The sequence below is a fragment of the Sus scrofa genome, chromosome 3, assembly GCF_054392235.1.
Source record: "Sus scrofa isolate SSC_HxYL_T2T_F1_AM1 chromosome 3, Sscrofa_HxYL_maternal_Yorkshire_Landrace_v2.0, whole genome shotgun sequence".
NCBI lineage: Eukaryota > Metazoa > Chordata > Mammalia > Artiodactyla > Suidae > Sus > Sus scrofa.
Window position 1 is genome coordinate 35,572,481 of NC_139385.1, and position 13,403 is coordinate 35,585,883.

Below are 13,403 nucleotides of genomic sequence, written 5' to 3' on the forward strand. Positions count from 1 at the left end.
CTAAGAAGGAGAGGACAGCAGACAGACGGAGAACCTGCACGACGCGGCCCCGAGCTCTTCTCTGGGAGGCAGCCCCCCCACCCCCACCCCAGGGCCCTCACGTGCTGGTGGAAGGATACAGCCACTTCCGCCTAAATGCCCTACTCAGGGGCTTCCCTGTCTAGATCCCCAAAGCCAAGCAGTGCAAACAAATTCAGAAAAACTGAAATGAGCCCACCTCATACACACATGCTGATTCATTTCAACTGGATTCTCAAGGTTTCCCAGTGAATCCTTTTATTCACCTCTGGCCGTTAATGCACAGCAAGTGGTGGGTTTCTACTTTCTTCAAGTCCCTAGCGTCATTCCCCACCACCACTCTGAGCAGATGAACTTGGCTTCTATTTTATTAAGAGCAAAAGCCACTTGCTGGGAGCGAGCTTCTTTAAAACTTCCTTTCTCTAAGGCTCAAAATCTCTGCGTGATTTACATCCACTTGTGCTTCCCTCCTGGCTCCCAAATGTTCTTTCCTTGTGCTGTGGCTAACTCACCTCTCCCTGTGCCACACCCATCCTCAATCTACAAAGCTTTATTCAGATATCCCAACTTTCCCGCCCCTTGAACTTGTTAAATATGTAAGTTATAAAGAGAAAAAAGTATTCCAGATGAAAGAAACAAAAGCAACAAGTTATAGAAGCAGGAAAGGGTATGCTTATGAAAACAATGCTAACACTGGTCTCATTACACAGCAGGGTGTGTTGGCAAGTGAGAAAATAAAGTTAGATGGATAGAGTGGGACAAGATTAGAGTATCTTACCCCAAAGTGTCAGGTTGATGATTTCTGAACAAGAAAAATGCTCATGATGAATGTAGGAATGAAGAGAGATGAAGCCTCACAGCATGGGGTGGGGTGGGGTGGGAAAGGAGGGATTTGCCCTTGCAAGGTGAAGCGGATGGGGACTGGAGGGAGACAGGCCAGTGTGGTGGAACCTGGTCAGCTGTGGAGGTAGTAAGGCAGCAGAAAGGAAACGAAAGAAGACATTTCCCGGAGGGACATGACAGAACCTTGTGCATGGCAACACACTGTAAAACAATTTCAACCTAAATTCCAGGAGGGGGCGGTGTGACTGTCACAAGATGGAAGACAGGGTGCTACACGGGTGACCTTCTTGGAGGCTGGAAGTGATCGGGACCTCTGAGATCATGGGACTGAGCTTCCTCGCTCTATAAGTGAGGAAGCAGAGGCCCCAAGAAGTGACGTGTTCAAAGTCGCAAAGCTAGTTGTGGAGAGAGTTGGGCCTGGACCCGTCTCCTCTCTGCCTTCAGAGCTCCGTCCACGACACCCTGCTGCCTCTTCCACAGCGCTTGCTGTCTGTCCACTGAGGCCCTCGGTGCCACACCTCCACTGACAAAAACTACACTGTGGAACCAGCCACCCGGTTTTGGCCTCTGCACAACCGGTCCGGGAAAGCTAGCTCGTAAGGAACAGAACTTCAAAGCTGCTGGACTGCCTCCACCCAGGACCTTCCTGAAGATAAGGAGAGCCCAGCTCAGGCGTGTTTTGAAGTTTCTAGTAAGTCTCAGGGCAGCACTGTAACTAAGACACAAATCCTACTCCAAGGATCATTAAAATGATTTTAAGATTAAAGGGCGAACCCTATTGACTCTTCCTCTCCTACTCCAACTCTGACAGGACTTCAGATGCTGTTTGCCTCATCTGTGGTGGAAATCGTGAAGGATTTCTTGGCAAAGACTGGAATTTGTGTTTGGTATTCTTCATACAGTCAGCTCAGAGAATGCTGCTGATAACAAAATGCTGCTATAATATTTCCAGCAAGCCTTCTACATATTTTTTCAGGCAATTAGTAAAATAGGAGTTTCTAGGTAATTTGCTAGTGAACTTTGAGCCTTGACAGAAGTTAGCATGAACAGAGCTTCCAGTGTTTTACAGAAACCAAGCACAGTTATTTACGCTGAATAAATGTGGACAACTTGGCTATCTCATTTCTTTTTCGGTGTCAAGAACTTTAACAAGCTAACAGACTTCAGCAACCTGTCCATGTGAAAACAACATTTAGAGTGAATTCTCTTGAACTAACTGAAATCAACAGATAATGCTGAATAATTTTATAGCAGAAGGATTTATTGTGTGCTTCTTCTCCCCTGGCTATTCCAAAGAGTTGCAACAACAAATCTTAAAAAAAAACAAAAAAACCTATAAAATTTGCCAAATCATTCTTTGGGAAAATATTGACAATTTTGTGTTTTCCAGTACAGATTTTCAAAGTACCAGTCCCTGCAGTGATGACAGTACTGCAATTAAAGTGTACACAAGGTATCAAATTTGACCCTTTGGTTTATGTTTTCTTCTGACTTTATTTTCTCATACTGTGCATTTTGAAATTTATTTTTTTTTGCCACACTCTTTGAGCATCTCAAAAGCTTAAACTGAGTACATCTGTTTGCTTAGCAGCTTCAGATATTCCTTTTGTGACTAAGCAGCAGGTGCTGTTCAGTTTATTTTCATGCACGTAAACGAAGCCCTTGAACTTGGAGTGAGGAAAAGCATTCGGCTTAAATTTTAGAAAGGAAGGAACTACACAACAGCTTCCTTTAGAACAGCCTGCTTTTTCAGCTTCCTGTATGAAAATAATATTGTATTTTTTATAGAAATTGCTAAGAAACAATGAAGAAATTATATTTAAGCCTTTAGACAGTTAACCTTCAAATCTTTTAAAAACAATTTCTTCCAATAATTTTGATATTTAAGCCAAGACAGGAACAGAAAAAGAAACTAATAAAAGAGTGATGTAGTCCAAAGTTTAAAGTGGATTATACATATTTCAGATTACCATAAGGAGTTCCCACTTTCTGTGGTAAACAACAAATATTAAGACTTTTGGCTTTAAAAGTCCCAAATATCAAGCTCCTGTAGCATCTGGTAGAGATGATGGGACGAAGGTTTGCTTTGTTGGTACAGTTGATGCTACTGCTGTTGTGAAACTATTCTGACTGAAACACATGAACACACATACATATACACACCAAGTTTGTTATTAAAACACAGCTTCTGAGACTCTAACTGAAGATAACAGAGTATTCTCTTTAAAAATAAAAATAAAATCCGTTCAGAATCTTGAATCCGGGGAGAAAGAAGTAAGCTCCTCAGGATAAAGCCTTAAATGTCATCTCCCAAACGTCTAGAAAGTGGCTAGGTTGCCCATGGGGACTTGCTCCCATGGCTGTCTCTCTCACACACAGATTTCTACAGCTATATGTACATGGCCCATCAGCTCAGAGGACACCCCCCTCCTCGGGCGTAAGTCAGTATGTTACTATTCTGCCCTCAGGAACTGCCTATCAAGGGCTGTGAAAAGAACTGAAGCTTATTAGGACGTTCAGCCTTTCATTCGCACAGTATTCCTTCCTGAATAGTCTCGTCTTACTTCAAGCATTCAAGACTCAGATGCGTTAGAGAATGCCAGACATGTGGACTGTGGAGGAAGCAGCAACAGACATGCAACACTATAGATACTAGAGTTCCCTGGATGTTCTTTAACCTGCCCCAGTCCTTCCCCTTCACAGCACCTGTTTCCAAACCAGCACTCAGAGAAGCAACAGCCTTGAACTAGGAGATGGAAGCCAAGGGCAGAGCAGCGGGAGTCACTGCGAGCTCCAACCTGAAAAACACTGCAGTTCACTGCTGTGGCCTGGACCCCATGAAGTAAAGAGGCACCTGCTGGAGGCGGTGGTGGCAGATGTTAGGAAGGAGAGCTCAGCGCACTCTGTCCCTACCTGGAATCAGACACTTGGAGAAGACAACAAAAGGACATGTGTCTTGTGGAGTTCCCAATGTCCCCTGCTGTGCCCTCTCCTTGATGCACTTTGCTACACACCTTTCTGCACCTTCCTCTCCAGGAACCGCCACCCCATGGGCACCACCTTTATCCATTTAGCTTTGTCTGTTCACCTGCCCAGAAGACTCTAAGGTCAGTGAGGTGAGAAGCTGCTCATCTTTTCCTGTGTTTATCCCTCATTGCCAGCAGAACAGATGGTGCAAGGAAGTTTGCTCTTGAACTTTTTGTTGGAGAGCAGTTAGAGACCAACATGACGTCTGTGTTCTGCGAAGTTCACCCCGCTCCCCAACTACACTACCTCCTAGTTTATGCTTAGTGCTCTTTCCTGCATCTGATCAAAAACTACCATCAGGAAAGGCTATAATAAATCCCTTCATCCTGCAAGAAAAATGAGATAAGTGGTTGAGCTCTTCAGTGGCCCTGCAAAATGATGACATTTCAATTGCCTGGATGCAAACAGGAGAAGTCAGGTGGCAGCCCTGGATGCACAACCATCCCCTTTTGTGTCCGGCAGATCCACCGCACAGAAAAGTTTTTGTTTTTGTTTTTTTCCCTGAGTGATAAGCATCTTTGGTTCTGTCTACGTGCTATCTGCACCCTCTGTTCTCTCTCTGGTTGCTGTGTCTAGATGCCCCTGAAAAGTAACTGGGCCACACAAGCAAATACACAGGCCGGCCTATATAGGTGATTTTGTAAAAACTCTTAAAATAACTCCACCTCTTAGCCCCTATCCAGGCAGTTCCTTTGGTGGGAGCATCATCTTTGGCTCACCTCCCTGTCTTATCAGGAAAGTCCACCCAGCATTAAAGTTACCTCAAACATTCCCTTCCACAATCCTCCCGCTGCACCTTGCACACACCGGCATTCTAGCAACGGTGCTGCTCTGGTCCATGTGGCTGTTGACTAGTTCCCCACTGAACCGGAGCTACCAGAAGTTGAGAATCTTGTCTTTCCATATGTGGGAAGCCAGAGTCCAGGCCTCTTGCATAGTACCTTCCACATGGCAAGTGCATGCTCAATATTTGTTCTCAAAATAGTTGTAGGAGTAGCATTAACATTCTTAGTTTACAACATCCACCTTTCATAGCAGATGTGTATAGAGAGCTACATCATACATTTCAACTCAGTAATTTAAATGTGTTTCCATAGCAACTGGGCAAAGTGCTTCTTATAATCCTGGGAAAGGCAAGCTCTAACTTAAGGTTCAACTCACTGAAACACTTCAAAATCATTTGCCTTTGTTCTTAGTATGAAGAGACAGAATGACAGCATTTAGCTCCCTGTAACTTCCTTTCTCCTTAAGAACACTCCAACTTTACCTCTAAAAATAAATCAAAACTTATTTTTTCAAACATAACTAGACTACAACTTCCAGTAACAAAAGGAAAGAATCTTATTACTTCACAAATCTAAAATACCTATCAAGAACAATACATCTAATCAGGCCATAGCTGTATTCAGACTCCCACAGACCAAGAGATATAAATTGTGACATTTTATCTTTAAAGAAATGAACACCACTCCTTTCTGACAACTGACTTTTTTATAAAATACATCATGGACAATTTTATATATTTGAAGATCTCTATGGGCCAATTTAAAACATGGCCTAAATCATCAGGCCTCTGCCAGCTCAGTCATTTTAACCCAAAGGAGAAAAACTGTTTCGACTTTTCATTCTTAATCACACTGCTTACTTTCTGAAAGTTTGCTGATTTCCATAATATTAAATTTCAATGTCTGGGCATTTGTTCACATCTTAAAAAAAAAAAAAAAAAATAGGAGTTCCCCTCATGGCTCAGCAGTTAACGAATCTGACTAGCATCCATGAGGATGAGGTTTGATCCCTGGCCTTGCTCAGTGGGTTAAGGATCCAGCGTTGCCGTCAGCTGTGGTGTAGTCGCAGAAGCGGCTGGAATCTAGCATTGCTATGTCTGTGGCTGTGGTGTAGGCCAGCAGCTACAGCTCTGATTAGACCCCTAGCCGGGAACCTCCATTTACCTCGGGTGCAGCCCTTAAAAAAAAAAAAAAAATGGATGGTCTCTTTCCTCCCAGGGGCTCCCTCCACTCCTAGAGATATGATCAATAAAAAACACTGCTGCTACCTTGACAGCCCTAAGTCCCAGGCCAGGCCAGGCGCTGAACCCTCACCACAGCAGTAACAAGAGCCACATCAGTGACAATGCCAGATCCTTAACCCACTGAGCCACGTAAGTCCTTAAAAAGATAACAAAGTAGAAATGTAAACACACCTCCGCTCAAGGCTAGGTTGACTACACTCAGCTGTAACTTTTGCAACATGGAAGCCATGGACTATAGACAGTGAACACCCATCCCATCTGGGAAAGCTACCCAGTGAATGGGTTGGCCACCCAGGGAAAATGGACTGTGGTGCCTAAATCCGTGTGTTAAGTAAATCTTAAAGGAAAAGATCTCACTGAAATGTCCTAAGTCGCTCAAAGCTTACATTTAAAAACCTGTCTTTCTCCAACTTCACTGCCCAAAATATTTATGTATTAACAAAAATAATACTTATATGAGTTTTAATTATTTACAACAAATAGGATACTCTTTGGTTTAGAAGTGTGAAAGCCAATAACTTAGTTAATGAAGACTTCAAGGAACTCTGAGATTTACTGATACATTTAAAAGCTAAAATTCAGCTAGTTGAATAGACTAACACAACTTCATTATGCTGTCCTGCGGAGTGAAAAATACAGACATCAATCCACTGTGAGCTTCACGCATCACACTCACTCATCAGGGTGCTGCTGCATCTGATGAACATGAATTTCGGGAATAAGTTAGGAGACTATGTCACAGAGCTCTCTGAAGTCTCTATTAGAAACTTGGAGAAATGGTGAAAAGGGAAAGAATGAGAAAATGTGCTCGCTCCAGATAATTCAAACAAATTAGGCCTTTATAGGTTTCTTCCATTCTGAATAACTGACCATATTCAGTATCCATCACCAGATGAATGGATAAAGATGTGGTATACACACACACACATATATACACACACACACAAGTGAATACTCCTCAGTCAAAAAAAAAAGAACGAAATTTTGCCATTGCAGCAACATGGACGGACTTGGGAGGCATTATGCTATGTCAACTAAGTCACAGAGAAAAAGACAAATACTTTATGATATCACTTATTTGTAGAACTAAAAAATACAGCAAACTAGTGAATAAAACAAAACAGAAACAGACTCACAGCTACAGAGACCAAACTAGTGGTTACCAATGGGGAGAGGGAAGGGGGAAGGGAGGGACTGAAAAAAGGGCTATTATGGGATTATGTGGAATGTGGGTAAAACCTTTGAAAATTGTAAAGAAACTATAAAGTTTAAGAATCTTTCATTCAATAAAGTAAGTAAGCTTTTTTTAAAAAAAAACTCAACCGAACAAAAACAAGCAATATTCAGTCCTTCTGGCTCAACTTTGGTTCAAGAGCTCTCTGTTCTATATCAAAATTCACTTGTAATTTGCCTTCTGTAATCCCCACCCCCACCCCAACAACTGACTCTGGTTCAAGAACACCCTTTAAAAGAAACTGTCACCCATCAACTACCTGGGTCATAAATGAATACATATGTCACATCATCATGTGATTTTATTGTTTTTTCTTCCAATAATCATCACGGCTTCTGGGCCTCAGTATCCGGAAACCAGAGAGAACTTCTGCAGGGAAGTTAAGCGTCCCCATCAGTGGCAGCAGCACTTCATTCTCTCTACTATTCCACACACAGCACAGAAGAAGAAAGCAGAGCCAGTGGCTCTTTCCAATTACTACTATTTTCAACCTCAATAATTTCAATTTCAGCACCTAATCTATTGCAGCTTTGCTGGATTGGCTTTGTGAAGGTATTACAAGCAGCCTGTGTCTGCAGCCAGCTGGCCTATGTATGTGCCCAGCATAAAAGCACAGCTACATCATACGCTAAGACTCCGTTCTCCTAACTGGAGCAGTGGAAATGGGAATTCATGGATGTATCCCAGGGTTCCACTAAAGTCCCTGGATCTAAAAAGCATGGAGCACTAGGGTGTCAATGACACTCAGAAAACCCCTGAGCTCATTCTTGTAGCTCAAATGTTTCCTTAGTTAAAAAAAACAGTAACAAAACACCCAAAAAACAAAAAAATAAAACCCAAACCAACCAACTAAAAACAAGAAGAGACTGGAATACAGACGAAGAAATAAATACCTCTGTTAGATAAACAGTATAGTCTTCTCATTCTCGGAATGTAATGCCCCAAACTCAAGGCTTTCTATACAACAAAACTTCCCCGAGCACCTTTAATCAGGCCTTTGGCTGGGTGCTGGGACAGGGACAGGACCAATTCCCTGCCTTTTAAGGTTTGTTAAGGAGAGACAAGAAAGCAGATCAATCCCAACACTGCGTGGTAAAGAGGTTAGATGGGAGCAGGTGTGCAGGGAGCATGGGAGGGAGGAGCTTTAACACAACTGGGCAGGAGGATCAGCAAAGGGATGGAGAGGAGCTAAGGAGTGGAGTTAAATCTTCAAGAGTAAGACAGAGAAAGGACAGGAAGGCGAGCAGGAAGGGGAATTCCAGGCAGGGGGAGCTGATTTGCAAATAATCCCTCTACACCAAGACTTCTTATTACTCAACGGGAAGTCCTCAAATAGAAGAAAAGGCACATTCCAAAGTGCCTGTCCTGAGAAGGAAAGAGAGAGCACCCATGCCCCCCGACTACGCGAACGTTATATAAACTTCAAGATCTGGAACGCAAGAGAGAGCAACACTTGGTTTAGCATATATTGTTCGCTGATCGTGTCGCTGCAAAGCCTGAGGTCAAACAAAACTGAAAAGCCTATCTCTGACTCTGAAAGAGCTGATGGTCTTTGGGCAATTACCAACGCATGGACATTCAGTTGCATGTGTCCAATTAGAAAAGGATCCTTCTCCAAGTAGATGGAGTGGATTAGGTGGCATCACTTCAGGAAAGAAAAACTCTAAGTAGCTTTTTATCTGCACGTAACCCTGAATTATTTCCTTGAGTCCTTGAGAAGAGGAAAATGGTTCCCTTACCCAAAACAGTATTAAACATTTCAATGATAATGCACCCATTTTCTCATTTCAACCACAACCAGAAGAAAAGTATCATTAAGCTAAACTCACAGTTACACAGAGTGTAAAGGAGGGGCTGGATTGCCTGATGCAGGAGTCCGGGTTCTGGTCCTGACACTATGACAGACTAGCTGCTTATTAATCCCATTGCTATTTTCTTCTCTACAAAATTAAGGCATGAGAATTTTTGTAATTTTGAAAAGCAAACAGTTAAAGAAGTAGTTTGCTCTTTCAAGCATAAAATTTTTTTAAAAGGCTCAGGTTGATGTTGCCTTTTTTTTTTTTTTTAAGAGAAAATAAAATAATACACATAATTCTTGGCCCTCATGGCTGTTTGAAAATAACTCCTCTACTTTTTCCCTTTTGTTTCTTCCCTACAATTGACCACCAAGCCCTACCAGTGCCTCCCAGCAAACAGCTGTTATGTATTTTTCAAAATCCCTAAATATAGCACCTTGATTCAGATTGGAGAGGAACTCAACCTTCTAATATGGGCCTTGAGATGTTATTACATTGTGCCGGTCTCACACCATTTGTAAAATAATTATGGAATTAAGGCTTTTTAAGGATAAAAAATACTCTTTAAGAAGTTACAATGTGTTAAACAAGGAATAGTTTGTTAGAGAAATACCTGTTACTAAATGAACTAAGTTTGCAGTCAGATACTGATATAAATCTTTGTAACCATCTCCTCATATTCCGCCCCCAGATTTTCCTCCTATTCAACACACTCTTGTCAGCAACACCTGCCACCACAGTTACCATGACCACCACAAACAGTCTTCAGAGAAATAAAAAGCAGATCTGCCAATTAAGCCCAAGGGAACATTAGCTGTATGCAGTTACTCGTGGAATATTCTAACTTATTTTTCAGAATACAGCAACCAAGGGGGAGATCCGCAACCAAAGCAAAATAAACTTTAGGAACTCATACTTTGGTTTTGGCCTCCTGGATTTATCCTGGACCTCAACAGAATAAGATCCCTCAGACATGACATTCTGCAAAGAGGTCCTGTGACCCACTCTTTACAGGCTAACCCCCTTCTTATGGTGGTGCTGCACTCTTCCTTGTCGCTATCACAGCATTTATGACACTAAGAAAACGGATATAGGGCTATGCATTTTAACTGTTGTCTCAACTTCGCTGAGCCTCAATATTCTCATTTATCTTGGGTAGGAAACAGTTTGGGTGTTTTCGGTTTTTTGTTTTGTTTAGTTTTTGCTTTTTAGGGCCACACTGGTGACATATGAAGTTCCCAGGCTAGGGGTCAAATCAGAGCTACAGCTGCTGGTCTACACCACAGCCACAGCAGATCCAAGCCATGTCTAGCGATCTATACCACAGCTCATGGCAATGCCAGATCCTTAACCCACTGAGTGAGGCCAGGAAATCAAACCCGCATCTTCATGGATACTAGCCAGATTCATTTCCGCTGAGCCACAAGGGGAACTCCAGGAAATGGTTTAAATCAAGACCTTAGAAGAACTATGTTGTATACAATTAGAAAAAATTAGCAGAAGGAAAAATAATTAAAATTATACTACACACACAGTAAGGAGAAGAAAAAAATAATGAGGATCAAAGCAGAAAATCAATGAAATTTTTTAAAAGAGAGAAAAATTAATGAAACCAGAAGCTGGTTCTATGAGAAAATAAATAAATTTGATAAACTGCCAAATGGACTAATCAGGAAAAAAAGCAAGCAGACACATTACATACCAATATATGGAGTGACATATGTGATATCACCATATATTCTACAGATATAAGAGATAATTAAGTACCATTATGAAAAACTTTATGGCAATAAATTCAACAACTTAGATAAAATGGATAATTCTTTGAAAAATGTAAAATACCAAAACCCACTCAAAAAGAAACAGATAACCTGGCCCTAGACTATTTTAAAAATTAAACTTGTAGTTAAAAATCTTCCCTTAAAGAAAACTCTGGATTCAGATGGCTTTACTAGTGAATTCTAACCAACATTTAAGGTAAAAATATTACCAATTCTTTCAGAAAATTGAACAGGAGGAAATACTTCCCAGTTTATCCTATGAAGCCGGCATTAACCTGATACCTGAAGTTAGGCAAAGAAAGACACTGTAAGAAGGTTTTATGGCCCTCATGAACACAGATGCAAAAATTCCAAACAAAATTTTAGCAATCAAATCCAAAGATATATAAATAGGGTAATATATCACAACCAGGAATGCAAAGGCTAATTTACCATTTGAAATATATTTAATGTAATTTAGCAGATTAACTAATAAATAAAAAGCCTATGATCATCCCAATAAATGCAGAAACATATCTAGCAAAATCCATTCCTAATTAAAAAAAAAAAAAACAAAACTCTGAGCAAACTAAAATTAGAAGAGAATTTCCTCAATCTGATAAGTTAATCCACAAAAAATCTACAGCTAACATCACACTTAATGGTGAAAGACTGAAATGATTTCCCTCTAAGAAGAGGAACAAGGATATCCACTCCCACCACTTCTATCCAATATTATACTAAAGGTTGTGCTCAGCGCAAAAGAATTAAGAAAAAGAAATAAGGCGTCTAGATTAGAAAGGAATACATGAAATTGTTTTTTATTCAAAATGACCAAATTATTTATATAGAAAATCTGACCGACTCTATAAGAATAAAGTTACTAGAATAAGTGAGTTTTAGCAAAGTTGCAAGGTATAAGATCTATATACAAAGCTGTATTTCTAAATTGTAATGAACAATTTATATTGAAATTGTTTAAAATACCACTTATAATGAGGCCAAAAAAAAAGAAATAGGGCTAAATCTGGCAAAAGATGTGCAAGATCTTTAAAACATTGTACTTTAAAACATTGCTAAGTGAAATTAAAGACATAAATAAATGAGGAGACGTAACATGTTCATGGGTTGGAAGACTCGATATGTTATCAGAAGTCAATTTCCTACAAACTGACATACAGGTTCAATATAACCCCAAACAAAATCTGTTTTGTATAAATTGATAGGCTGATTGTAAACTTCATATGGATATGCAAAGGACCTGGAACACCCAAAGCAATTTTGAGAAAAAAAGAAAGTTGGAGGACTAACACTACCAAATTGCAAGACTTGGTCTAAGACTACAGTAATTAAAACAGCATGGTAGCAGCATAAAGATAGACAAATGATGAGTGGAACAAAACAAACACCAAAAAATGCCCACATATATGGACAACTGATTTTTTACAATGGTGCAAAGGCATTTCACTGCATTTCAGCAAATGGTGCTAGAAAAACTAGATATACATATGCAAAAATTATGGACACTGATCGTAACTTGTATCACATGCAAAAATTTAGTCAAAATGGATCATATACCTAAATGCAAAGCCTAAAACTATGAATCTACTAGAAGAAAACACAGACCATCTCTATGACCTAGGATTAGGTAAAGATTTCTCAAATATGATACCCAAAGCATAAAAGGACAAACTGATAAATTGAACTCCATCAAAATTAAGAATTTCTACTCTTTGAAAGATAATTGTTAGGAGAATTAAAAGACAAGTCGGACTGGGAGAAAATATGTGCAGATCATACATCTGATAAAGAATCAATATCTAGAATATATAAAGAACTCTCAAAACTCAGTAATAACAAAAATACAATGAAAAATGGAAAAGAGCTGATATTTCACAGAAAAAAAGGCAAATAAGCACATGAAAATATGCTCAACACATCAGTCATTAGGAAAATGCAAATTAAAAGCACAATGAGACACCACTATGCATTTATTAGAATGGCTAGAATTAAAAAGACTGACCATACCGACTGCTGACAGAGATGTGAAGCAACTGGAACTCTCATGCTCTGCTGGTGAGAAATGCAAAAGGACACACAACTTGAAAAATAATTTGGCACTTTTTAAAAAGTTAAACATACACCTACCATATGATCCAGCCATCCCACTCCTAGGTATTTGCCTAAGAGAAAAGAAAGCATATGTCCATGCAGAGGCTTGTGCATGAATGTTCAGTTCAGTTTTATTTATAATAGTCAGTACTGGAAACACCCAAAGAGCCATCAACAGTGAATATATACAAAAATTGTGGAATATCCACATTTTTCAGGAATAAAAAGGAATAACTATTGACACACTCAACATGGATGAATCTCACAATAGCTGTGCTGAATGAAAGAAGCCAAGCCAAAAAAAGAGTACATACTATATAAATCCACTTATAAAACTGTGGAACAGGCAAACTAATACATAGCAACAGAAAGCAGATGGGTGGCTACCTGGAGATGGGGTGGAGAGGCATGAGGGTAGGATTAACCAAAGGGTACAAAGAAACTTTGGAGGGGGGACATTTTCATTATCCTTATTGTGGTAATGGTTTTAAGGGTCTATACATTTGTCAGAACAGATTAAATTGTACAATTTAAGCAGGTATCATTTACTGCAGGTCAATTATGCTTCAATAAAGCTGGGGGAA

General features: G+C 40.1%; 1 protein-coding gene across 37 annotated transcripts in view; it reads right to left on the reverse strand.

The window, feature by feature from the left end:
• MRTFB (myocardin related transcription factor B) overlaps window positions 1–13,403 on the reverse strand; it is a 296,254-nt gene that overhangs the window by 166,719 nt on the left and 116,132 nt on the right. For 6 of the 37 annotated variants that reach the window (XM_085017554.1, XM_085017548.1, XM_085017539.1 and 3 more), the window contains exon 3: window positions 12,856–12,890. The exons of 21 other annotated variants lie outside the window; for them this stretch is intronic. The gene's annotated coding sequence lies outside the window, so the exon portion shown is untranslated. Of the gene's footprint in view, window positions 1–12,735; window positions 12,781–12,855; window positions 12,891–13,403 lie in introns of all 37 variants that reach the window. 10 more of the 37 variants (XM_085017555.1, XM_085017550.1, XM_085017540.1 and 7 more) reach the window with 2 other exon arrangements.